Source organism: Hylobates moloch, unplaced genomic scaffold, assembly GCF_009828535.3.
Source record: "Hylobates moloch isolate HMO894 unplaced genomic scaffold, HMol_V3 SCAFFOLD_9, whole genome shotgun sequence".
NCBI lineage: Eukaryota > Metazoa > Chordata > Mammalia > Primates > Hylobatidae > Hylobates > Hylobates moloch.
Window position 1 is genome coordinate 80780483 of NW_026652284.1, and position 26394 is coordinate 80806876.

A 26394-nucleotide genomic window follows, 5' to 3' on the forward strand; every position below is an offset into this window, starting at 1 on the left:
GCTCTGCTCCTGACATCACTCTTGGCACTCAGGAGAATAACCCCTTTCGGGAACATTCCAGTGCCCGAAATCTCCTCATTCAGACATGTGCACTTGAGTCTTTCCCAAACCCACTCCTCACCCCCACCCATGGATTGCCCAGCCCCTGGGGTAGTGGCTGCAGTGGGGAGGGGAGCCTCCCCTGTCTGAGTGCTCCTCTTGGTCAAACCACACCTATAGCTTCATAAATAGGCCCAACCATTTTTTTAAGTTATTAATTTTGTGGGTACATAGTAGGTATATATATTTATGGGGTACATGAGATATTTTGATAGAGTCATGAAATGTGTAATAATCATATCATGGAAATTAGGGTATCCATCCCCTCAAGCTTTTATCTCTTGTGTTATAAACAATCCAATTATACTCTTTCAGTTTTTTGTTTGTTTGTTTGTTTGAGATGGAATCTTGCTCTGTCGCCCAGGCTGGCGCGATCTCAGCTCACTGCAACCTCTGCCTCCCAGATTCACGCCATTCTCCTACCTCAGCCTCCCGAGTAGCTGGGACTACAGGCGCCTGCCACCATGCCCGGCTAATTTGTTTTTGTATTTCTGGTAGAGATGGGGTTTCACTGTGTTAGCCAGGATGGTCACAATCTCCTGACCTCATGATCCGCCCACCTCGGCCTCCCAAAGTGCTGGGATTACAGGTGTGAGCCACTGTGCCCAGTCCTCTTTTAGTTATTTTTAAATGTACAATCAAATTATTGCTGACCGTAGTCACCCTGTTGTGCTATCAAATACTGGGTCTTATTAATTTTTTTCTATTTTATTTTGCACCCGTTAACCATCCCCACTTCTCCCCTCCACAACCCCCACTATCCTTCCCAGGCTCTGGTGACCATCCTTCTACTCTCTATTGCCATGAATTCAATTATTTTGACGTTTAGGTCCCACAGATAAGTGAGAACATGTGATGTTTGTCTTTCTGTGCTTGGCTTGTTTCACTTAATATAATAGCCTTCAGTTCCATTCATGTTGTTGCAAATGACAGGATCTTATTCTTTTTTATGGCTGAATAGTACTCCGTTGTGTGTACGCACCACATTTTCTTTATCCATTCATCTGCTGATGGGCACTTAGGTTGCTTCCAAGTCTTGGCTATTGTAAATAGTGCTGCAACAAACCTGAGAGTGCAGATACCTCTTCAACATACTGATTTCCTTTCTTTTGGGGATCTACCCAGCAGTAGGATGGCTGGATGGCAGCTCGATTTTTAGTTTGGTCCAACCATTTTGAAGGGCAATGTGGCGACAATGAGCAAAAGCCATTGAAAACATTAAACCTCTTTTGCTTTTCTGGGCATTTGCCTTGTAGAAACAATAAAAGGATATACACAAAACCAAGGTTATTCTTCTCAGTGTTGTTCATAACAGGATGTGTCAGGAATAACTTAAATAAAACCCCATCAGCTGGGAAACACTCTGTTGTAGGATACATACGGTCAGGGAGACACATTTACAGTCCATTGTTTTGTGGAAATGTTCCTCTTTTTGCCCTCTTATTGCTGGTATGAATTTCCAACATGTTTACGGTGAATGGATTTCCATCATCACTGAGTCCTGTTGACTTTGCCTCCAGATTCCTCACTGTGGCCCACCAGGCCTGAGCCTCTGGCCCCTGCCTCCCTCTTCAGCCCATGTGGTGCATCTATCTGCCCCAGCTCAGAGACTGAGATGCTCTTTCCCCACTCAAGACCTGCACACAGGGCGCTGCCTCTGCTTGAAAAGTCCTCCCTCCCTGCCCCCCTTCCTGTGAGCATCCTCCCATCCTGTAGGTTGCATCTGGGCAGTCACCTCCTCAGAGAGCTCCTTCCTGGCCCTAAGTCGAAAGTCAACCCCTCTTACTCTGTGTAGTGCCCCATTCTGTTCGTCACCACCTGACATTATAGAGCACAGTAGGGGAAGGGGGGTTCATGAGGCTTTAGCTCAGAGGGACGTTCCAGTTGGTTCTGTCCAGTTCCACCTATAACCCCATAACCCCATCTCCAGAGGTGCTCAAGTCCCCCGCCCTCGGTTCAGAGGGACTTACAAGTGCCTCGGACACATGACGAGGTGGGGAGCTGTGTACATGCTGTGTCTGTGGGGTGGGAGGAGGGGCCCACACTCAAGGACTGCTTATCCACTCCCTTCCCCAGTCCTTCCCACTGGAGGCACCCCTTCCTCCTCCCCTGCCTCCCCTCTTCTTGTTGCCACATTGTCTTCCCACTCTCTCCTGTCTTCAGGCCTGGCTGCCCTTCTCTGGTCTCTGAGAGAGGAAAACAGTCTCTGCAGGCTGCATGCATTCCAGAATCTTCCTGCAACACTGAGGGGAGTCTGCTTCTGATTGGTGTATGTTGACTTGGTGTACCAGTGAAAAGGAAGATAGAAACAAAAATGTACAGAAAACAACCTGGTTAATTTTTTTTTTTTTTTTTTTTGAGAGGGAGTCTTGCTTTGCCACCCGGGCAGGAATGCAGTGGTGCAATCTTGTCTTACTGCAACCTCAGCCTCCTGGGTCCAAGCAATTCTCCTGCCTCAGCCTGCCTAGTAGCTGGGATTACAGGCGTGCACCACCATGCCTGACTAATTTTTGTATTTTTAGTAGAGATGAGGTTTCACTATTTGGCCAGGCTGATCTCAAACTCCTGACCTCAAGTGATCTGCCCACCTCGGCCTCCCAAAGTGCTGAGATTATAGGCGTGAGCCACCACATCCAGCCACCTGCTTAATATTAATACTTGCCATATAATCCTGCCCCATATCCATGTATTTGTTTATTTCCCATTTGACACCCTGTACCAGGTTGAACAGTGTCCCTCCCTCCCCCTCAAACTTATGTTCACCTGGAAGCTCAGAATGGGACCTTTTTAGGAAATGAAGTCTTTACAGATGTAATAGTTAGGAAGAGATCATACTGAATTAGGGTGGGCCCTAAATCCAATATGACTGGTATACTCAGAAGAACAGAAAGATCTGGACAGGTGGCGGTGGCTCATGCCTATAATCCCAGCACTTTGGGAGGCTGAGGCAGGTGGATCACTTGAGGCCAGGAGTTTGAGATCACCCTGGCCAACATGGTGAAACCCCATCTCTACTAAAAAATTCAAAAATTAGCCAGGCGAGGTAGTGGGCACCTATAATCCCAGCTACACGGGAGGCTGAGGCAGGAGAATCGCTTGACCCAAGAGGCAGAGGTTGCAGTGAGCCAAGATCACGCCACTGTACTCCAGCCTGGGTGACAGAGAGAGACTCTGTCTCAAAAAAAAAAAAAAAAAAAAGAAGAAGAAGAAGGAGAAGAAAAGAAAGATCTGGACACAGAAACCTAGACACACAGGGCAGAAGCCATGTGAAGACAGAGGCAAAGACTGGGATGAGGCAATGAGGCATCGATAAGCCAAGGAAGGCCAAGGTTGACAGCAGCCGCCAGCAGCAGCAAGGCCAGGAAGGATCCCCCACCAGAGCCTTCATGGGGAGATGGCCCTGCTAACACCTAGCTTAACACTTCTGGCCTCCAACACAGTGACAAAAAGAATTTCTGGTGTTTGAAGCCACCCAGTTTGTGGTAGTTAGTTACGGCAGCCACATAATGAACACACGCCCAGTAAGACCTTAAGGACCTGGAGGGCAGGACCCACATCTGTTGTGTTCACTGTTAAATCCCCGGTGCCTGGAGCATAAATGGTCCTCAGCATGCCTTTGTCGAAGGAAGGTGTCTAACCCTGAGTAGGGTGACTGAAGCAAGAGGGAAGAGCGCTGACTGAGTTGATCTGCTTAGTCCCGTGGAGAAAAGCAGCAGCAGAAGAGGAAGAAACTGAACTTGGCTCTTCCTTCCCCATTTCACTCTCAGATGCTGAAATGACTATTTTTGGTGAATGCAAATCATAGCTGTGGCCAGTGTCTTCAGTCCAAGGCCACAACTGCACGCGCTGAGCCAGGGTTATAGTCACAAGAGTTTATTTTTAAAGTAACCATGCCCATCGCTTCTCGGCCTTTTGGCTAAGATCAAGTGTAAAGTAACCATGCCTGACCTTCAGGCTCAGAGGCTGCAGACTCAGACTTTCCTCGTCAGGGCCACCCCAGGGTGGCCAGCCATCCTCAGCAGAGAAAAGCCACATGTTCCAAAATGGAAAAGGCGCTCAGCCTTCTTCCTCCACCACAGCTAAGGAATACCTTCCCCTCTCATCTGTCGCCTACATGCTGACCACTTTCTGGCACATTTAACACCCACAAATCACAAGCTGTTGCTCTTGGCTTGGAGCTCCAGTTTCTTGAACTAAATTATAAGTATGAGCATGCTATGTAGCTTGCAGGGTGTGGCTGCTGGAAGAACGCTCTCCCACGAAGGCGGAGAGCTCCCTGACCCCTTGATCATCCCCAGAAGGGACAGGAAAGCATTCTTCAGAACTGCTGGATTTTTTTTTTTTTTTTTTTTTTTTTTTTTTTTTTTTTTGGTCTTAGTTGAGCCACAAGTAAGCAGCAGTAGACTGTCCATAGGTACAACATAGGCTGTCAAAGACCAGGATTCTCTCATGTCTCAGAAGTTCTCCAGGTCCCAACTGAAGAACACCTTCAGCCGGACGCAGTGGCTTATGCCTGTAATCCCAGCACTTTGGGAGGCTGAGGCAGGAGGATTCCTTGGGCCCAGGAGTTCGAGACGAGCCTAGGCAACATGACAAAACCCCATCTTTACAAAAAACACAAACATTGACTGGGTGTTGTGGCATATGCCTATAGTTCCACCTACTTGGGAGGCTGAGGTGGGAGGGTCTCCTGAGCGTTGGGAGGTCAACGCTGCAGTAAGCCATGATCGTGCCACTGCACTCCAGCCTGGGCAATGGAGCAAGACCCCGTGCCAAATACCCAACCAACCAACCAACCAAATGAAGAATACCTTCCTCAAAGGTTCAATCAGGATTTGAAAAAATAGGGAAAAATGGTGTTAACCTGGTAGGAATCAGGGTAACTTCTTTTTTCATTTTCATAAATTGTATTTTCCTTATCTAATCTTTACACCAATAAAGAAGGATTCTGGCACCTTCTAAACAAACAAATGTACACATTACCCATTTATACCTGAGCCGAGCTTCCTTGGGGGCTATGCACACTCACTCCACACCCACCATGAGAACTACTGCACCTGTGGTCTTACTGAAACATTAAACTGAAAACTCCATGCAGCTGATTCAGAAAACATCAAGGAGCAATGTAGGTTTTTACTGAGGATTTCTAAGGGAGGTGAGGAGGTGCATATACTACATCACACACAGAAGGCTTTTTTTTTTTTTTTTTTTCTTTAAAGAAAGACAGAGTTTTGAGATCTTGCCCAGGCTGGTCTCGAAATCCTGGGCTCAAGCAATCCTCCCACCTCAGCCTTCCAAAGTGTTGAGATTACAATTGTGAGCCACCACGCCCAGATCTTCTTTAAACTTGTCTTTAAACACGTCTTTTTACCCTAAAGTCTCACCCCGTGACAATGTCTGCTCCGTCACTCCCCCTTGTTCTCAGCTTCCCTGTCCTCTTCTCCCTTCACGAACTTGTAGCCACACAGGCTCTCCTTCTAACTCCCTCTTCTTTCCAGCCTCTTTTGCTGTATAAGATTCTTTTAGCGGGTTATCTCCTTTGGCTTCTCTTGCAGAGAGTAACTCTGCCTTCTACTAGTTTCTCTGATTCTCATCTCTACCCATCACCCCACACGACTCAACAGCTGAGTTTGCTGAATGAGAAGATAGATGCTCTTCCTTCCTAGAAAGCATGTGGTTCCCCATCATAAGCAGAAACCTTTGGTGGATAGAAACAACCACTCCTTGTATTGACATATAGGACACCAGAGTGGTCCGGGCTGGTCCCAGTGATGATAGAGAGCTGGGGGTGGGGAGAGAATGGGAGATGTCCAGGACTTCAGTTCCAATCTCATAAGATCAAGGATTTATGAGAACCGATGTGAGCTCACCCCTGTGGAGATGCATCAGACACAGCCATTGCCCTCAAGGAGCTTATAATATGACTGGGGAAACAGAAATGAGGCAATTCTAGAGCAAGCAGGACATGCCACGTGCTAAGTCCCCAAAGAGTTCATAAGAGGGCAGTCTGGAGAAGTCTCAGGCGCGGTCTGGAGAAGTCAGTCATAGGCGCAGTCTGGAGAAGTCTCAGGAACCTACAAGGACAGGTTAAGAAGGATGGGCTAAATCTAACCAAGTGGAGGTCGAGAGAGCAGGCATCCCATTCAGGAGAATCTGTGTGAACAAAGACTTGGAGATAAAAGGTGGGAAATAGAAAGGAAGGCCACCTGGTGAGTGATGGATTTCCCCAAGCACATACCTAAACCAGTCCCATTACTTTAAAGTAGGACTTGAACTACATCCCTCCTTCAAATTCTCTCCTTCCTAATTTTAGAAAGGCTATGGACAGCCAGGCAGCCCGCCCTGCATTTACTGAGGATTGAGGCTCCAAAGACTGTCATTTAGTTTGGTTGATTGAATCTGGGCATGCATTTTCCCACAGAAACAAAGTTGTACGTGGTGATTAGCAAAGGCGGAGTGAGACTGAAGTACGTGCGTGTTGAGGGTGGAGGTGAGGCTGAGAGTGGTGGTGTGTTGATTAGTTTAACATAGTTGTGGTAAGTAGGCCTGAAGCAAGTAAGAAACTTCATGAAAAACTGATATTTTTCAAATGGGTTTTCTTTTTCTTTCTTTCTTTCTTTTTTTTTTTTTTTTTTTGAGACTGAGTTTTGCTCTTGTCACCCAAGCTGGAGTGCAATGACACGATCTCGGCTCACTGCAACCTCCGCCTCCCGGGTTCAAGTGATTGTCCTGTGTCAGCATCCTGAGTAGCTGGAACTACAGGTGCCCGCCACCACACCCAGCTAATTTTCTGTGTTTTTAGTAGAGATGGGGTTTCACCATGTTGGCCAGGCTGGTCTTGAACTCCTGACCTTAGGTGATCTGCCCGCCTTGGCCTCCCAAAGTGCTGGGATTACAGGCGTGAGCCACCGCTCCCGGACTCAAATGGGTTATTTTAAAAAGTCATCACATTTCTACAATATTCCATGAGAAATTGGTGGGATGGATCCTGGGGGGCTACACTGAGTTAGGCTCCTAGACTATCCTAGATGTGCTAGTGGTGACCCTGAGCTCTGCATTCCCAGGTGTCCAGAACCAAGGGAGTGAGGCCTACTGGGCTTCAGTCACACAGCAGTGGAGGGGAGACCTAAGGCTTCACTAGCTGGGGTCTGGGGTGAGTCTAACATCTTCAGAGCACAGAACTTCCTTGACATCTTGGCAACCACCAAGGCCAGGTGGCTAATCCGTGGGATTGGGCACAATAGTTAGAATCCAGGTGGGAGGAAATAAATGAAGGCAGGCAGGTGTCTGGAGCACAAATCAAAAAAGTTTTGTTTTGCCCAGTAAGATCTCAGGCACTGTCTAGCGGGTTTGGAAGCAGCAATTAATCCTCTAAGGAAAGGTCTGGAAGAGCTTGGTATGATGTTGGGCTCCACAAAGCTGGCTGAGATCCAGTAACAGACTCAAAGCTATGTAGGCAAGTTGATACAGAAACCTAGAACTCTGAGCTGAGCCAGCATGGCAGGGGACTAAATAGAATAGTATGATTTGGATGGTTCATATGTACCCAAGAACTAACTAACTTCCTTCCTTCCTTCCTTCCTTCCTTCCTTCCTTCCTTCCTCCCTCCCTTCCTCTCTTCCTCCCTTCCTTCCCTCTTTCCTTGTCTCCCTCCCTACTCCTTCCTTCCTTCTTTCCTTCCTCCCTTCCTTCTTCTCTCTCTTTCACTCATTTATTCACACCATGTGCCAAGCCAATTCCTAGGTGATAAGGATATCGTGGCTAATACAGTCCCTACACTCATGGAAGTTATAGTCAGTCTGAAGGGGAAACAGACACGTAACAATGGTTAAATTTATAATGGTACAACTAAAATTGTAGACAGCCCTTCAAAGATGGACAGCACTTAATGACAGTAAGGGGAAATCTAATTAGGTCTGGTGGGAAGAGGGCTCTGCAAGGCTTCCCTGAGGAATGACATCTGAGTTGAGACCTAAAGGATGAGAATTTAGCCAGACAAAAGGGAAGAAGGGGCCAGGCATGGTGGCTCATGCCTGTAATCCCAGCACTTTGGGAGGCTGAGGTGGGCGCGTCACCTGAGGTCAGGTGTTGGAGACCAGCCTGGCCAACATGGTGAAACCCCGTCTCTACTAAAAATACAAAAATTAGCCAGGCATGGTGGTGGGCTCCTTTTGTTAGAAATACCAAAATTGCACTGATTATCTATTTCTAACAATTTTGGTATTTCTAACAACCTGTAATCCCAGCTACCTGGGAGGCTGAGGCAAGAGAATCACTTGAACCTAGGAGGCAGCGGTTGCAGTGAGCCGAGATTGCACCACTGCACTCCAGCCTGGGTGACAGAGGAAGACTCCATCTCAAAAAAATAAAAATAAATAAAATAAAGGGAAGAAGGGTATGAAGGCAGGAAGGAAGATGGCATGTTCTGGGAACTTGCTTGAGAGAGTGAGCAAAGGGATCGGGTATGAGACAGCAGGAGCAGATCACTGGGTACAAGTCTGGGGCTGCCCATGGTGGGCTGGGACTACCATTGCCTCCTAGTGGAGCTGAGTCTGAGCGTTAATAATGTCTTTGGATGAGAATAATAACTACTTCTTATAAGGCACTTTCTATATGCTACATGCTTTATATGTCTTATGTTATTCAATCCTCACAATCCCCCAAGGGATTAGTATGGTTGTCTTCCCATTTTACAGATGAGAAAAACAAGGGTTAGACAAATTAATGAACTTGTCTGGCGCCATGTAGCCGATAAGTGAAGGAATTCAGACACGATGAGTGGCCTGCCTGATTCCAAGACCCTGGTTCTGAAAACTTTACTGCCTTTCGGCGTCAGTGCCTCGTGCTGAGAGGGGCTGGGGAGGTTGTCTCCGATAGCTCCTCTGAGCCCTGAGAAGGGTGGGGAGGAGGACGTGAGACAAGGGATAGGGAGCTAGTGGCTCTGGCAGTGGCAGGGAGTTGTTCGGGAGAACTTCGGTGGTGGTGGAGGCGGTGGGGATGCTCAGAGCTCATTTGTATGTGTGAATCATTCGTAAGTTGAGGATTAGTCAGAGGTTGGCTGCATTGTTACGGAAATAGTGGGCTGGGTGTGTGCTCAGCCTGAAGCTGTGAGGGCTGAATTTTTTCTCTCCTGGAGACATCGTGAACCACAGAAGGCAAGTCAGCTTTTGGGGGCGAGTTTTAAGTGGAGAAATATCTCCTTCTCTAATGCTTGCAGTTGGCTCTGAGGGTTGTGGAAGAAAGACACAATTTAGAGAACTTATAAAGTCCTTGGCCAGATATGCCCAAAGCCAGATGCCCCCCTAACAGAAGAAACATAGCACTCCTTTTGCAGGCTGTTCACACAATCACTAAGGACCTCCTAGAGAAGATTTGAAATGTGTTGGGGGAAGGAATTTATCCCAAAGATAACTCAGGGACTTCTGGGAAAGTTTTTATGCCTGTAATGCAGAGAACTCCCAAGCCCCTTGAGTATAGCAGGGTTGGAAAAAGCCTAAGATTGACTCTGGTAAGATAGACATCAAAATAGCAAAAACAAGAACCATTGTAGAATTCAAGAAAAGCAAAATAATGTCTTTTCTTGGGACTAACACTCCTACCTTAACTATAGCCCTGGTGGTGTGTTCCCTGCAATTTTCAGGGTGTCTGACTCTGTGTATGAGAGCCTTCCCATTTCAGTTTGACTCTTTAGTGGTCCAGGCATAGTTGCTGTTCAAACACTAAGAGGCAGGACAGGGATGGAATGTTTGCCGTGGGAGTGACATCCAGTTATTCATTTCTGTGAATGTATTAGTGCCAGGTATTTCCTCAGGCCTGTTATCTGTAATGGTCTTTGGACTAGTTCAACCCTCATTGTTAAGATTAGGAAGTCATGTTGCCCAAGTTGTTTCTGTGGCAGGCAGCAGTTGGGTCTCTTTCCTACTTTGGGGAGATCACCAGTGCAGCAGGGGCTGGGTATAGAATATTGTGAAGGAGGCCTCTGAGCATATCGGAGGCTCTTCAGCACCTTCTGTAGTTGGAGCCTCAGCTTGAGGAGGCAGTGTGGCCACCGGGGAGGAGCTCGGCTTTCCTCACACAAATCCATTTCCTAGGTGTGATCTCAGACAAGGCCCTTCACTTCTCTTTGAGCCTAGCTTCCCTTGACTGCACAGTAGAAGCAATTAAACCTTCCTCACTGGATTGTGGTGAGGATGACATGAAATAATAAGCAGCAAAGTTGAGGGCAAGTTTTAATGACCCTGCATGTAATTTTTGGTACATTACAAATTTTCCAAAACATATAGGTATCATAAATATCATCTAATTTTTTTAATTTAAAAAAAAGAAAGGAGGGAAGGTGGGGGCAGAGGAAGAATGAAATACTACCTATTGGGTACAATGTATACTACTGGGATGATGGGTACACTCAAAGCCCATACTTTACCACTGCACAGTATGTTTATGTGGCACAACTGCAATTGTACCCACTAACTCAATAAAAAAATTTTTTTTAATTTAAGCAAAAAGAAAGGAGATGAGTGCATCTAAAGCTTTGATTTCTGGCACACAGCAAGCCAACACGAACCTTAACTATTAATGAGCAGGACACCCCCCGGATGCAGGCATGTCTAAGCAAGTCTGGGGAACTGGAGAAGCTAGCCTTCCATGGCTGTATTTGCACGATGGTCTGAGGCTCCTCCTAGGAGAGAATTTGTGCTAAAGAAAGATAATTAAAGTTCCCAAGTCTGATGGAGGGCAGTGGATAAAAGCTGAAGGGCACAGGTATTAATACCTCTGAGCACAGCCCTGTATTTGTCCCCCTAATTCCTCACTCTACCCCCTCTTCGCGTGGACTCCTGCCTGAGCTCTAGGGGAGGAGTAACAAAGCTGAAAAGTCATTTCTTAAAAGCTCTTCTATACTTTAAGGACTTTAGGCAGTCCAGCTTGTGACCTTTTAACACAGTATACATGTCGGGGTACAGAGGGTGTATCTCTTTTCTGATCCCAGGAGGTGTCTGTTGGAGTCTGGAGTATGGGAACCAGAAACTCAGATGTCTCGGTGCAGTAACCTGCAAGGCAGCTTTTATTGTAGGGAGAAAATACAGCAGCCACATGGTACCCAAGGGAATTTCCAAAGCACACCTGGGACATCTCTCTAGGGTGGTCAGATCTATTTAGGAAAATCTTTTTGGAGAAGTCAGAGTGTAACTTCATGGTCACCTGAGGCAGAGAAAGCCTGGGGCCTGGGCCAGGGAGGGGTGGGGTCTTCTGAGGGGGCCTGGGCCAGGGAGGGGTGGGGTCTTCTGAGGGGGGCTGGGCCAGGGAGGGGTGGGGTCTTCTGAGGGGGCCTGGACCAGGGAGGGGTGGGGTCTTCTGAGGGGTCCTGGGCCAGAGAGAGGTGGATTCTCCTGAGGGCCTGCTCTGTTGGCTAGTGGGTAAACAAGTGAACCTGTCTTATTTTCCTCTGTTGGGTTTTCCTTAATGGCCTTAATAATGGCTGAGTTAACAAGATATCTTTTAAAATGCTGACAAGGGCCAGCCTATAATCCCAGCACTTTGGGAGGCAGGAAGATGGTTTGAGGCCAGGAGTTGGAGACCAGCCTGGCAACATAGTATGAAAAATAAAAAAGATTAGCCAGTCATAGTGGTGGAGGCCTGGCTGAAGCAGGAGGATTGTTTGAGCCCAGAAGTTTGAGGCTGCAGTGAGCATTGATTGAGACAATGCACTTTAGCCTGACCCCGATATCATCAATATCATTGGAAAGGAAAGAAAGGGAGGGGAGGGGAGAGGAGGGGAGGGGAGGGGAGGGGAGGGGAGGGGAGGGAAAAAGAAAGGAAAGAAAAGAGTGGAGTGAGTTGACAAGGAAGAAAGTGCCCCAGGAAAAGAAAGAGATCCTCTTCCTTTATCCCACCTATACTTTTTTTTTTAATTGTGGTAAAATATTGATAACATAAGACTTGCCATTTTAACCATTTTTTTCAGTGTGCAATTCATTGGCATTAATTACATTGACAATGTTGTGCAACCATCACTGTTTTATTTCCAAAACTTTTTCATCACTCCAAACAGAATCTCTGTAACCATCAAAGAATAACTTCCCATTCTCCCTTCCTCTAGCTCCTGGTGACCTCGAATCTACTTTCTGCTGCTGAGAATTTACCTATTTTGGATGCTTCATATACATGGAATCATGTAATATTTGTTCTTTTGTGTTTTATTTCATTAGCACAATGTATTCAAGGTCATCCATGTTGTAGCATGTATTAGGACTTCACTTTTTTATACAGTTGAATAATATTCTATTGTATGTATACAGCACATTTTGTTTATGTATATCCATTATGTTCATCCATTTATGGACACTGGTGTTGTTTCTATTTTTTGGCTAATGTGAATAATGCTGCAATGAATATTGGCATACATGTATCTGTTTTTTGAGTCCTTCCTTTCAGTTCTTTTTGGCATATACTGAGGAATGAAGTTGTTGAATCATATGGTAATTCTATGTGTAACTTTATGAGGAGCCACTAAACTGTTTTCCACACTGGCTGCACCATTTTACATTCCCACTAGCAATGTATGAAGGTTCCAACTTCTCCATATTCTTGCCAACACTTGTTATTTTCTATTTTTTAAAAAATTCTAACCATCCTAGTAGATATGAAGTGGTATCTTGTTGGGGTTTTGATTTGTATTTCCTTAATGACTACTGATGTTGAGCATCTTTTCATGTGTTTATTGGCCATTTATGTATCTTCTTTGGAAAAATGTCTATTTAATCTTTTTTCCATTTTTAAATTGTTTTTTTTCAATTGTTGCATTGTAGGAGTTCTTTATTCTGTATACTAATTTCTTATCAGATATATGACATACGGATATTTTCTCCCCTCTGTAGGCTCTTTTGATTTTCTCAGCAGCATCCTTTGTGGCACAGAAGTTCTTAATTTAGATGAAGCCCAATTTATCTATTTTTTCTTTTGTTGCCTGTTTTTGGTGTCTCATCCACAAAACCACTGCCAAATCCAATGTCATGAAGGTTTTCCCCAGTGTTTTCTCCTAAAAGTTTTATAGTTTTAGCTCTTAAGTTTAGGTCTTTGATCCATTTTGAGTTAATTTTTGTAAATGGTATGTATAAGGTAAGAGTCTAACTTTTTTGTGTGTTGATCTTGTGCCCTGCAACTTTGCTGGCTTTGTTTATTAGCTCTAGTAGATTTCTTGTGGATTCTTTGGGATTTTCTACATATAAGATCATGGCATCTACAAATAGAGATTGTTTTACATCTTCCTTTACAAGCTATATGCCTTTAATTTCTTTTCAATCTGGTAGCTAGAGCTTCTAGTACAATGTTGAATAGCAGCAGTGAAAGTAGGCATCCTTGTCTTGGTTCTGATCTTAGCAAGAGAGCTTTTAGTCTTTCAACATTAAATCCAATGTTATCTGTGGTTTTTTTTTGTTAATATCCTTTATTATATTGAGAAAGTTCCCCTCTGTTCCTCGTTTTCTAAGAGTTTTTTGTTATCATAAGAGGATATTAGATTTTCCCTCTATTATTGCCTTCTTTTGTGACTAATTGATTTTTTTGCATAGTGAAAGGTTTTGATTTCCTTTTCATTTCCTCTTGTCTATATTCTCTAAATATTTTCTTTGTGTTTACCTTGGGGATTACGTTTAACATCCTAAATTTATAATAATCTAATTTGAGTTGATACCAATTTACCTTCAACAGTGTATAAAACCTCTGCTCCCACATGGCTCCTTCCCCTCCTTGTAAGTCATTGTTGTCAGAAATGACATTTCTTTATATATAGTATTTCTCATACCATAGATTTATAATTATTTTATGTATTTGTCTTCTAAATCATGTAGGAAATTAAAAATGCAGTTACAGTCCAAAAATACAAAAATACTGGCTTTTATACTAGCCCATGTATTTACCATGACCAGAGATCTTTATGTCCTCATAATGGCTTCATTATGGCAACAGCCTAGTGTCTTCTTATTTCAACCTGGAGGACTCCCTTTAGCAATCTTTAAAATACAAAAATACTGGCTTTTATATTAGCCCATGAATTTACTGTGACCAGAGATCTTTATTTCCTCACGATGGCTTCATTATGGCAACAGCCTCGTGTCCTCTGATTTCAACCTTGGAGGACTACCGTTAGCAATCGTTAGGGCTGGGGAGTGATAACAAACTCCTTCAGCTTTTATCAGCTAGAGGCGAGAGATTAGAGTCTTCCCATGTCTTTTCTGAGCATGGATCTTGCCCTGAGAATGTGCGTGGTTTTCTAGATTCCGCCATACACCCAGGCGCCTTTAAATATCCTATTTTACAAAGAATTTGCCCCAGCCTTTCTTCCTGGGCCTTAGACAGACTATTGAATATCTGTACCATAAGCTCTTTCCCCAGGTTTCTGTGAATGGTCAGTTCACCTTGCTGTGTTTTTGAGTGATGGCCACCACTTTTCTGGCCTAAGTTAGGTGAAACCAATACAAGCATCTGTGTCAGTCTTTCACATAGTCCCCAAACAGGTTATAACAGAAACATGGGATAATTTGTGAGTGCGATCTGCTCTGCTTCTTCTGGAACCTGGGACCAGAGTTCCTCTCTGGAAACACGGGCTTCTACCTCTTCAGGACTGCTGTCATGCTGGGGAGGAAGTGGGCAAAGACAGGAAAAAGTGACACAAGCTTTCCTATCATTTTCAAGTTGCTTTTTCTCGATTCAGCATTCGTATGGTTGCTGTAAACCTTTGGCTATTTTCCAGAGTTCTGACAAAGTTGGTTCTGACAATTTCTGCTTGTGTGTGTGTGTGTGTGTGTGTGTGTGTGTGTGTGTGTGTGTGTAGGGAGATGAGAGCTTGGAGCTACCCACTCCGCCATTTGCTGACATCATTCCCCAGCTATACTTTTAACATGACCTTATTTTTTACCTGTATACTACTATGGCCTGGGGAACTGGATTACACACATGAATCCACTTTGATCAAATCCTTGAACCTGGTGGATGATACTTGCATTTGGTGGAGTAAGTTAAAAAGGCCATGGGAAACAGACCAGAGTCAAACAAAAGAATCAGTCTCCACAGGTCACACTTTTACTTGTGCACAATTGTAAATACTGTGTAAGTGGCATCTACATTATAATGGAAAGGTTGCTAAAGTTAGTCTTCATTTACAATTAAGAGTAAAGGGACACTTTCTAAAATGTTTGCTTAAATGTTCAACTTTTCTAGTTGGTCCCCCAGATCTGTGCTGGCAAGTGGGTTTCATCTCTGATGGTGGTGGCTGCCTAATGCAATGTGTGAAGGGTTACAAAGCCATGTTCAGGTTCAGGAGATAAGAGTTCCATAACAAATGGTTATGGCACAGGAGCATAGAGGGCCAATGTTTATCTATTGCTGTGTAATGAATTATCCCAAAACTTAGTGGTTTAAAACAATATTTCTCACAATTTTTATGGGTCAGGAGTATGGGAGTAGTTGGATTGGGTGAGTTTGGTTCAGGGTCTCTTATGAAGTTACAGTCAAGATGTTGGCTGGGGCTGGGTACAGTGGCTCATTCCCATAATCCCAACACTTTGGGAAGCCAAGATGGAAGGATTGCTTGAGCCCAGGAGTTTGAGACCATCCTGAGCAATGTAGGGAGACAGCAATTTCACTACTGGGTGTCTAACCAAAGGAAAAGAAATCATTTTATCAAAAAGACACCTGCACTTGTATGCTTATTGCAGCATTATTATTACAATAGCATAGTCAAGGAATCAACCTAAGTGTCTATCCATTGATGATTGGATACAGAGAATGTGGTATATATACATCATGAAATGCTATGCAGCCATAAAAAGAAAAAGAATGCAATCATGTCATTTGCAGCAATATGGATGGAGCTGGAGGTCATTATCCTAAGTGAACGAACTCAGAAACAGAAAATCAAATACCTCATGTTCTCACTTATAAGTGAGAGCTAAACAATAGATTTATTGATGGCTAAACACATGAACATATTTCCAAAGATGTAAATAATAGACACTGGGGACTTCATAAAAGGGGCAGAGTGGGAGGAATGTGAGTGTTAAAAACTTACCTATTTGGTATCATATTTACTATTTGGATGACAGGTTCACTAGAAACCCAAACCTCACCATTACCTAATATATCCATGTAAAAAACCTGCGTATGTATTGTCTGAATTTAAAATAAAATAAAATAACAAAAATAAATATCTAAAAAATTTCTTTAACATTAAAAAAATAATTAGCTGGACATGGTGGCATGTACCTGTAGTCTCAGCTCCTTGGGAGGCTGAGGTTGGAGAATTGCTTGAGCCTAGGAGGTTAAGGCTGCATTAAGAAAAGAAAAAGTGAAGCGAAACAAAAGATGTTGGCTGGGATTCCAATCATCTGAGTTCTTGATCAGGGTGGAGGATTCACTTCTAAGAGGGTTCACTCACAGGACTGGCAAGTAGATGCTAACTCTTGGTGTGAGGTGCAGCCCTTCAACACCTGGGCCTCTCCTGAGGGCTGCTAAGTGTCACTACTACCTGGCAGCTGGCTTCCACCAAAATAAGCAATACAAGAGTGACCAGGCAGGAATTATAATTTTTATGACTTAAACTCACATTTCTGCCACATTCTCTTCATTTGCAATGAGTCAGTAAATCCAGCCACACTCAAGAAGGAAGGAATTAGGTTCTACTTTTTGAAGGAAGGCATGTCAAAGAATTTGTGGACATATTTTAACAACACCACATAACACTGTGACAGGTGTTTACTGACCTGCTTCAGAAGACCTAGAGGACCTTCACACAATCTGAGCAACAAAAATTAGTCTTTTTAAAAAAATTTATTTAAAAAAAATACAGAGTTGGCTGCATGAAGGCTTTTTTTAAAAGTTCAGAGTCGGCCGGGCGCGGTGGCTCACGCTTGTAATCCCAGCACTTTGGGAGGCCGAGGCGGGCGGATCACGAGGTCAGCAGATCGAGACCACGGTGAAACCCCGTCTCTACTAAAAAATACAAAAAAATTAGCCGGGCGTGGTGGCGGGCGCCTGTAGTCCCAGCTACTCGGAGAGGCTGAGGCAGGAGAATGGCGTGAACCCAGGAGGCGAAGCTTGCAGTGAGCCGAGATTGCGCCACTGCACTCCAGCCTGGGTGACAGAGCAAGACTCCGTCTCAAAAAAAAAAAAAAAAAAAAAAAGTTCAGAGTCAAAGGTAGAGAATATGTATGTGTGATGGAAGATGAAGAAAGATTTTCATCTTCTCAGTCAATTCTCCTGGTTTCTTAGAGAATCACTCAAAAACAGCTTAAGGGAACTACAAGAATTTAACAGCTCACTGTCTCAAGGAGTGCTCCATCTAAAATCTATCTGTGCAGCAGTGGCTCACACCTGTAATCCCAACACTTTTGGAGGCCAGCTTGGATGGATCACCTGAGGTCAGGGATTCTAGACCAGCCTGGCCAACATGGCGAAACCTATCTCTACTAAAAATACAAAAATTAGGTGGGTATAGTGGTGGGTGCCTGTAGTCCTGGTTACTCAGGAAGCTGAGGCGGGAAAATCGCTTGAACCCAGGAGGTAGAGGTTGCAGTGAGCTAAGATGGCACCACTGCACTCCAGCCTGGGTGGCAGAGAGAGACACTTTCTCAAAAAAAAATACTAATAATAAATAAAATAAAATCTATCTCTTAGAATATTGGCAGAGGAAGGCGTGAAATGGCTCTGATGATACCCTCTTCACTTCTATCTTCCCTTAAGAAGGCTATGCCACAGGATTGGTATTTTAAGTCCTGGGGCAGCTCTAAGTTAAAACAAGGTTATTTGAGCAGAACATCCTAGTTAGGTCAAGTCAATGTAAAGCGTTCCCTTGGTTAACAGAAATAACTCAACAAGCCAGTGCCACCAGCAAACAGCATTGCAGTGTGAGAAGTGCATATGAAAACGTGGACACCTGCTTTCAGTATTCCACACAGCCCAAGAGAAAAACAACTGCTCAAGCACAAAATGGTGATCCTGTTTTCTGAACATTTGGTCCTGAGTGTCATGTGGTCTGGTCTGTGGTGTCCTAGCTTTGAAATATGTCTCCTCTTATTTTCAGGAGACGATTCCTCTTAGCAAAAGGGCACTGTGTACCTTCCAAGGCTGGAAATGACAGGTTTTCTGCAAGGAGTGAAAATATTGTGCTGACAGCCCTTTGCCTGTGTAGAGCAGGGTTGTTTACTTGGGCTGGAGCACAGCTTTATTGAAGCAGAGAGTCATGGTCCCATCATCAGGGTTGCCTAGCAACCGGTCTACGCCACACCACAGAGTTACAGAATGGGCTGGACCACAAGTACTCATTTTGGGGGATTTCCAGTGACAGTCCTACTCTCACTCCATCACATCACTTCTAAAATCTGAGTCACATAGTAAGACAAAAGATTAATTGTTCAGCATCTCCCTTTCTTCTTTGAAAGTTGAAAAGAGTATTTGTTGGTTGAGTATGTTTTTTCAGATACTACAGAGAATTGGTCACTCTAGGTTATTGAGAATATCTAATTTTAGTTTAATTAGATCTTTTTCTCTCCAATTCCTTTAATATTTTATTTGATATGATATTAAGAGCATAGTCTGTAACCGAATCTTATTATGACTAGCCAGTTTAATATTCAGCAAAGTAGCTGAATATATACAATGCTCATTTTATTAACAAAGATGCATGGCACCACATACAGTTTGAAAAGATACTCTGTCATTAAAAATGTTGCTACCAAGGAAAGAAATCCTATAAAAGCATAAGGACACATTCTACTAAGCAACAGATTGAAGGAGTTGGATATGATACAAAAACAAACAAAAAGACAAATTTATAACATCCTTTTATTAAACAAACATTTATGGACTGACTATTACATAGATGTGTCACTTACTGACATGGATACATTCTGAGAAATGTGTCATTAGATGATTTTGTTATTGTGCAACCATCATAGAGTGGACTTACATCAACCTAAATGGCATAGCCTACTACGCACCTAGGCTATAGGGTATAGCCTGTTGCTCTTAGTCTGCAAACCTGTGCAGCGTGTTACTGTGCTGAATACTGTAGGCAGATGTAACACAATGGTAAGTATTTGTGTATCTAAATATGAAAAAGGTATGGTACAAATATGGTATGAAAGATAAAAAATGATACACCTGCATAGGGCACTTACCATGAATGGAGCTTGTGGGACTGGAAGTTGCTCTGGGTGAGTCAGTGAACGGTGAGTGAATGTGAAGGCCTAGGGCAGGAGTGTTCAATCTTTTGGCTTCCCTGAGCCACATTGGAAGAATAATTGTCTTGGGCCACACATAAAATACATTAACACCAATGATAGCTGGGAAGAAAGAAAGAAAGACAGAAGGAAAGAAAGAAAGAAAAGAAACAAAGAAAGAAAGAAAGAAAGGAAGAAAGGAAGAAAGAAAGAGGGGAAGGAAGGAAGGGAAGGGAAGGGAAGGAAAGGAGAGGGAGGGAGGGAAGGAAGGAAGGAAGGAAAGAAGGGAGGGAGGGAGGGAAGGGAGAGAGAGAGAGAAAGAAAGAGAAAGAAAGAGAGAGAGAGAAAGGAAGGAAGGAAGAAAGAAAGAGACTATCTGTGCATAAATCTTGTAATGTTTTAAGAAAGTTTATGAATTTGTGTTGGGCTGTATTCAAAGCTTGGGCCATATTCAAAGCTGGCCATGGGTTGGACAAGCTTGGTCTAGGGCATTACTGTACACTACTGCAGACCTTATAAACACTGTATTCGTAGGCTATACTACATTTATTAAATTTTTTTCTCTCTTCAGTAATAAATTAAACCTAGCTTACCGTAATTTTTATTTTATAAACTTTTAAAAAAACATATTCTCTTTTATCATAACTTAGCTTAAAACACACATGGTACAACTGTACAAAAATATTTTCCTCTTTACATCCTTATGCTACTAGTTTTGTTATATTTTTAAATCCTTTTATTCTTTTTTCTTTAAATTTTTTTCGTTAAAAACTAAGACAGAGGCCAGGCATGGTGGTTCATGCCTGTAATCCCGGCACCTTGGGAGGCTGAGGCAGGTGGATCACTTGAGGCCAGGAGCTCGAGACCCACCTGGCCAATATGGTGAAACCCCATCTCTACTAAAAATACAAAAATTAGCTGGTGTAGTAGCACATGCCTATAATCCCAGCTATTTGGGTGGTGAACCCCCATCTCTACTAAAAATACAAAAATTAGCTGGGCGTGGTGGCATGTGCCTGTAGTCCAAGCTACTTGGGAGGCTGAGGCAGGAGAATCGCTTGAACCTGGTAGGTGGAGGTTGCAGTGAGCCAAGATCGTGCCACTGCACTCAGCCTGGCGACAGAGCAAGACTCCATCTCAAAATAAATAAATAAATAAAAATAAATAATCACAAATGTTGTGGGAAAAAAGACAATGAGTGTTTGGGAACCACATTATGTAGAGGGAGAAGTTAAGGTAGAGGAGAAAGAGTCTGAAGATGAGACTGTGCTTGAGGAGATTCTCCACGCTGGAGGGTGATGACGGGATATGCAGCACACCCCCCAGGTACTCCTGAAAACAGAGCTCAACTGCAACATGCCTCCTTTCCTACCACTAGAAGATGGGCAGGTGATGGTATTTTTGTGGTTTACAATGGTGGACCTGTGTATCTTTGTGGGACAATTGCTATTGACATTGCCCTGTTTTGCATTATTTATGATTTGTAAAAGCAGTATTGATTTTATTATAAAGGGGCTATTTTTCCTCAGAGGATTTGTTGATTTATGTTTGTTTCAGTTAAAGGTTCAAAGCAGCCACCACTGATTTTTGTCACTTAATCTTTCTATCAATTGTTTTTATTAATGACTGTGCATTATGTGTTCAGGAACTCAGTGGGAAGTAGATTTATGGTCAGATCAGATTGAAGGCTTGGGTTAAAAATTAAATGTATTTTTTCTATGTCAGTCTTTAGACATTCTTCGTGGTTAAATTAAAGGTTAGCATGTTAATATCAATTTATGCCAGCTTGGGTCTTTACAAGAATATATATAAAGTAGATCATTGATCTTAAAATATTGCCTCTATTACCTCTTTAAGGGCATAATCTCAATCTTTCCAACTTACTTTTTTGTTTTTGTTTTGTTTGTTTTGTTTTGTTTTTTTGAGACAGAGTTTCGCTCTTGTTGCCCAGGCTGGAGTGCAATGGCACGATCTTGGCTCACTGGAACCTCTGCCTCCCGGGTTCAAGCGATTCTCCTGCCTCAGCCTCCTGAGTAGCTGGGACTATAAGCACATGCCACCACACCTGGCTAATTTTTTGTATTTTTAGTAGATACGGGGTTTCACCATGTTAGCTAGGCTGGTCTGGAACTCCTGACCTCAGGTAATCCACCCTCCTTGGCCTCCCAAAGCGCTGGGATTACAGGCATGAGCCACCATGCCCGGCCCCAGCTTACTTTTTATAGTAACTTTGACAAAACCATGTATAAGAGACATTGGACATATCCTTTTTGTAATGAGAATGACAAATTCATTGTTGCTAATTGCAGAACTATGGCTAACATTAACTAGTTATTCAAACACCAGCCATGTTTGCTGGGGATTTCTAACATCTTAGAGGAATCCAGCAGTTCATGTTTATCTGGAAAGGTTGGAACATTCAGTTCAAGAACAGTTTCAAATCATAGTTGCTCATTTTATTTCCTGTTATCAGTCTCATATCTAGCTAGGGTGCTTGGAGTGGCAAGGGCAGAGCGGAAAGGACTGGCAACATAGATATTATGTTAAAGTGACACAGTTGGATTACTGATAAGCTATTTTGAATAAATTACAATGAATAGGAATCTCAAAAGAGGTAAGGAACATTGAGGACTTAGACCAGATAATCTTGAGATAGTCCAGTCTATCAACAAAATTATATAATTTTATATTTAAAGTAGAGAAAAATAAACATTGATGTTTCTTACCTGCTCAGTGTAGCTTTTGTTTCTGTTTTTGTATAAGGTTCAAATTTCACAGTACAAAGTGTGTTCTTCAGATCTGGGGTTCTCTCCAAAATGGATAATCATTATTGGTTTTGTAATGCAATGCCAAGACCATCAATAAGGTAAGTTTAATTATTTATTGCTTTGTTTTTTCTTTAGCTTGGTCTTAAAAATGCTTCTCAATTGTGAAACTGGTTATCACACAGAAATAACATATGCCATGCATCTCCTTCAGAATTTCAATGTCAGGCATTATATCTCTTTCAAAGATATTTCATTCATTCTCCTCAATGTATATGTGCTAAGTGTTAGTAAAGGTTTTTTTTTCTTTCTTTTCTTTTTTTTTATTTTTCATTTTTGGAGACAGAGTCTTGCTCTGGCTGGAGGGCTGGAGTACAGTGGCACAATCTCAGCTCACTGACTGCAACCTCTGCCTCCCAGGTTCAAGCAATTCTCCTGCCTCAGCCTCCCTAGTAGCTGGGATTACAGGCGTGCACCACCATAGCCAGCTAATTTTTCTGTACTTTAGTAGAGACAGGGTTTCACCATGTTACCCAGGCTGATCTTGAACTCCTGAGCTCAGGCAATCTACCTGCCTCAGCCTCTCAAAATGCTAGGATTACAGGAAGTTGTTTTCGTTAGTTCACCAGGAAGGGAAATGGTTGTAGAACTCTTTAAAACTTGGTTCCCTTTGGAGTTGGACAGGCCTGGGTTTGCTTTATGTTATATGCACTTCACTTCCCACCCTGCGCTTTATCATGTGTAACCTTGGGCAAGGCAGTTAACCTCATCAAGCCTTCACCACTAATCTGTAAAATGAGAAGAATGATGATGCCCACCATATGGGACTATTTTTAAGGGTTAAATTCAACTTGAGCATTCACTACAGTTTTAAACACTTAGTACACTTAGTAGGCCTTTGGGAAAGGTTGGCTATTCTTGTCATTCACACTTGGGAGAGGCTGAATTGTGTCACCCTCAAAATTCATATGTTGAAGTCCTATTTCTCAGTACCGCAGAATGTGACTGCATTTGGAGATAGGACCCTTAAAGAGATAATTAAAATAAAATGCAGTCATGGGGTAGACCCTAATCCCATGTGACTGGTATCCTCATAAGATGAGGGGATAAGGACACAGATATACACAGAGGAAAGACCACATGAAGATGCAGGGAGAGGCCAGCCATCCACAAGCCACGGAGAGAGGCCTCAAAAGACACCAACCCTGCTGCCACCTCGATCTTGGACTTCTAGCCTCTAGCATTGTGAAAAACAAATTTCTGTTGTTGAAGCCACCTGCTCTGTGGTACGGTGTTATGGCAATCCCAAAAAATTGATACTGGTTAAGAGTCTATTTCTAAATTACATGTTAAACAGTATAAGATAAGGATGTTTCTGAAAGTTACTGCATTTGTTCTGTTTCTATAATTTTCTTGCATGGGGAAATAACATCAACTGCATGTTCTGTTCTCTGGCCCTAAGCTGCCGTCTGTGGGATTTGGCCAGCCTGAGTTAGGCTGTGGATGGAATACAGACACAAAGATCAGGCGGCCGTGGTGGTAACCAAGATGCCCCAGGGCATAAAATCAACAGTGTAATGATTTGGCATTTGTTATGTCAGTACCATGCTGGTTAGAGCAGCTAGCCTGGGATAAGCACATCAGAGGTAAATCAGAGTGAGCTCATATTTAAACACCACTCGGTTAGAACAATTTCTATTTTTCTCCAAGCAGAGCTAAAGATGTTGTTTGTTCATTTAGTGTTATTATGGGAACAAAATCATTAAACTCTATAGATTTTATTTTCCTTAAACCAAATGGAATCCTGATTTCATTGGAACCGAGGATAATAATGTCCACATGAATCACTGATTGCTCTTGGTGGATAACTCCCCTAACTCCATGTGACTCTTTCCTTCTCCCTGGCAATTTGCATTCTTTCTCTTTCCTGCTTCCAAGCCTATCCTTGGGGCTGCTCATCTGCCCTTTGTGCTGCTTTCTTTCCCAGCTAGGCAAGGTGTGGGCACAGGGACAACCCTGACAGCCCCGGAATCCAGGCCACTTGAATCCTTTTGTCCTGCTTTCATTCATCCAGGGTTCACCAACCCTAGGGACAGAGAGCAAGGACTTCCTCATCCTCACTACCTTCGGACCTTTCTGCAGCCATACTGAAGCCCTGACGGCTCTCTTGCTGATGAAAAGCAACTTGTCCATTGTCACGGGAGGGAAAAAAGAGACCTAAATCATTAAAACATTTACCCCCGAAGTTTTGGGAGGTTGGCTCTCTGTAAGTGACACCAGGGTCCATGTTCGTAAACTGGAGATGGTAAAAGGACAGAGTTTAGCATTTCCATGTGGTTGTGCAACTGCAGGGTCCACACGGAGAGTCAGTGCCTCCTGATGTGCTGCGTCCCGGGTGCCCTGCTTGCTTGCCTCTGCTTGTCCTGGGACGTGCCCTGTGACCACTCCCCGCTGTTGGCAATCGTAACAAGGAGCAGCTGGCAGGGGGAGCATGGTTTGCAGAGTCCCAGCTCCAGCATCCCAGAGCAGAGGTGGATTAGTGCTGAGAAACAATAGCTTAACAGCCAGCACAGTCACATAGGCTCTGTCACTTAGTTTGAACCTCATGACAATCCCGAGAAGTAGAGCAGGTACTGTCATCCCCATGACTCAGCTCAGAGACTTGCTGAGGTCTTGGTAGGAGATCTGGAGCTGGGCTTCGAGTCTTCTGAGTGTCCTGATGTTTCATCACCCCTCAGATCGTGCCAAGGAGGCAGCTGCCCACTCAGCTGATCCACAGCCTGGCCTGATCCCCTTCCTCCGTCAAGAATATTGTGGGGCTGTGCCATGCCTTTACCAAACCCAGCCTGCACAGTCTTACCCAACCCCTGGTTGCATCTTTTTCTTGTATCCTACAACATCAATTTCATTTGCAGATAACTTTTCTTATTGCTGGATATCTGAGGGCTGCCCGAAATGTCCTGAGCACTTTATTTTCCAGAGTAGGGATTAGCAGGAAGTCTTTTATTTCTGCCAGCAAGAGCCACCTGAATCTCTCTGGCACAATGACTGTCATGATCTGTTTCCTACTGTATCTTGCATCCAGAAAAAGAAATGCAAAAAGTACAGGTTGCAAGTACAAATGCCAAGCCTGGATTTTTCCCAACTGGGAAGGGCTAAACCTGGAAGTCATGCCCAGAGTCCTGGTGGCCACTATAACTTTGCCTGTCTTTGCTTTGTAGAAGTAGTTTGGCCTGATAGAAGCTGCAAATGAAAACCATAAAAATTGAGCCAGGCACGGTGGCTCAGGCCTGTCATCCCGGCACTTTGGGAGGCTGGGGCAGGTGGATCACTGGAGGCCAGGAGTTCGAGAGCAGCCTGGCCAACAGGGTGAAACCCTGTCTCTACTAAAAATACAAAAATTAGCCAGGCGTGCTGCCTGTAATCTCAGCTACTCGGGAGGCTGAGGCAGGAGAATCGCTTGAACCTGGGAGGCAGAGGTTTCAGTGAGCCACGATCACGCCACTGCACTCCAACCTGGGCATCAGAGCAAGGCTTTGTTAAAAAAAAAAAAAAAAAAAAAAGACATAAAAATTGACCTAAGGCCTGTTGGGTGATTATACATTGATTTTATACTTTGTGCCAAAAACCTGTCAGATCTTGGCCTGCCTGTCTCCAGCTTACACAATTGGGCACATTCCTCAGTACTAGGGGTTGGCTGGGGCAACGGTGTCGGGGAAAGAAAATGAAGAAAACCGAGGCGTTTTGTGCTGAGCCTCTCAATCTGTGTGCCAGCGTTCTTGAGCAACTGTTAGAGAAGCCAAGTCCAGGCGGTGGGCGATTTACGGGGCTCGGAATTCCCCCTCGAGGTTCCCATGGAGACTCCCCTGAGAGAGCTGCTTCCAGTTGCCCCAGGCGTGGAAGGAACAGGCAGAGCTTGGTAAAGGAGGAGAGAAGGTCTCAGGGATGGCAGCGTGGGAGCCCAGGCAGGTGACCCCCGTGCCTGCCTTGTTGGGGACTGACCTTGAGAAAAATTGTTACTTCAAATTGTTACTCCTGCTGAAAGGGCCGTTTCTGTGGTACCCTCTCTCCGGACATCATGTCAGTTTCCCTGGGAAGGCCTGGGGGATCCTGAGAGGGGTAGGGTGTGCTCTGAGAGTGTGATTTCCCCTGCCGGTCCCAGCTGCTTCTGCTCCAGCCACACTCTTCAGGACTGCCAGGGTCTGGGCTGAAGGTGGCTGAGAAGCAGGATGGTAGGTGTGGCTCTGCCACAGCTTCTCCTTCAGGCCCTGACTGGCTATTGGTAGTCTAGCTGTTGGTAGCCATTGGCCACCTGG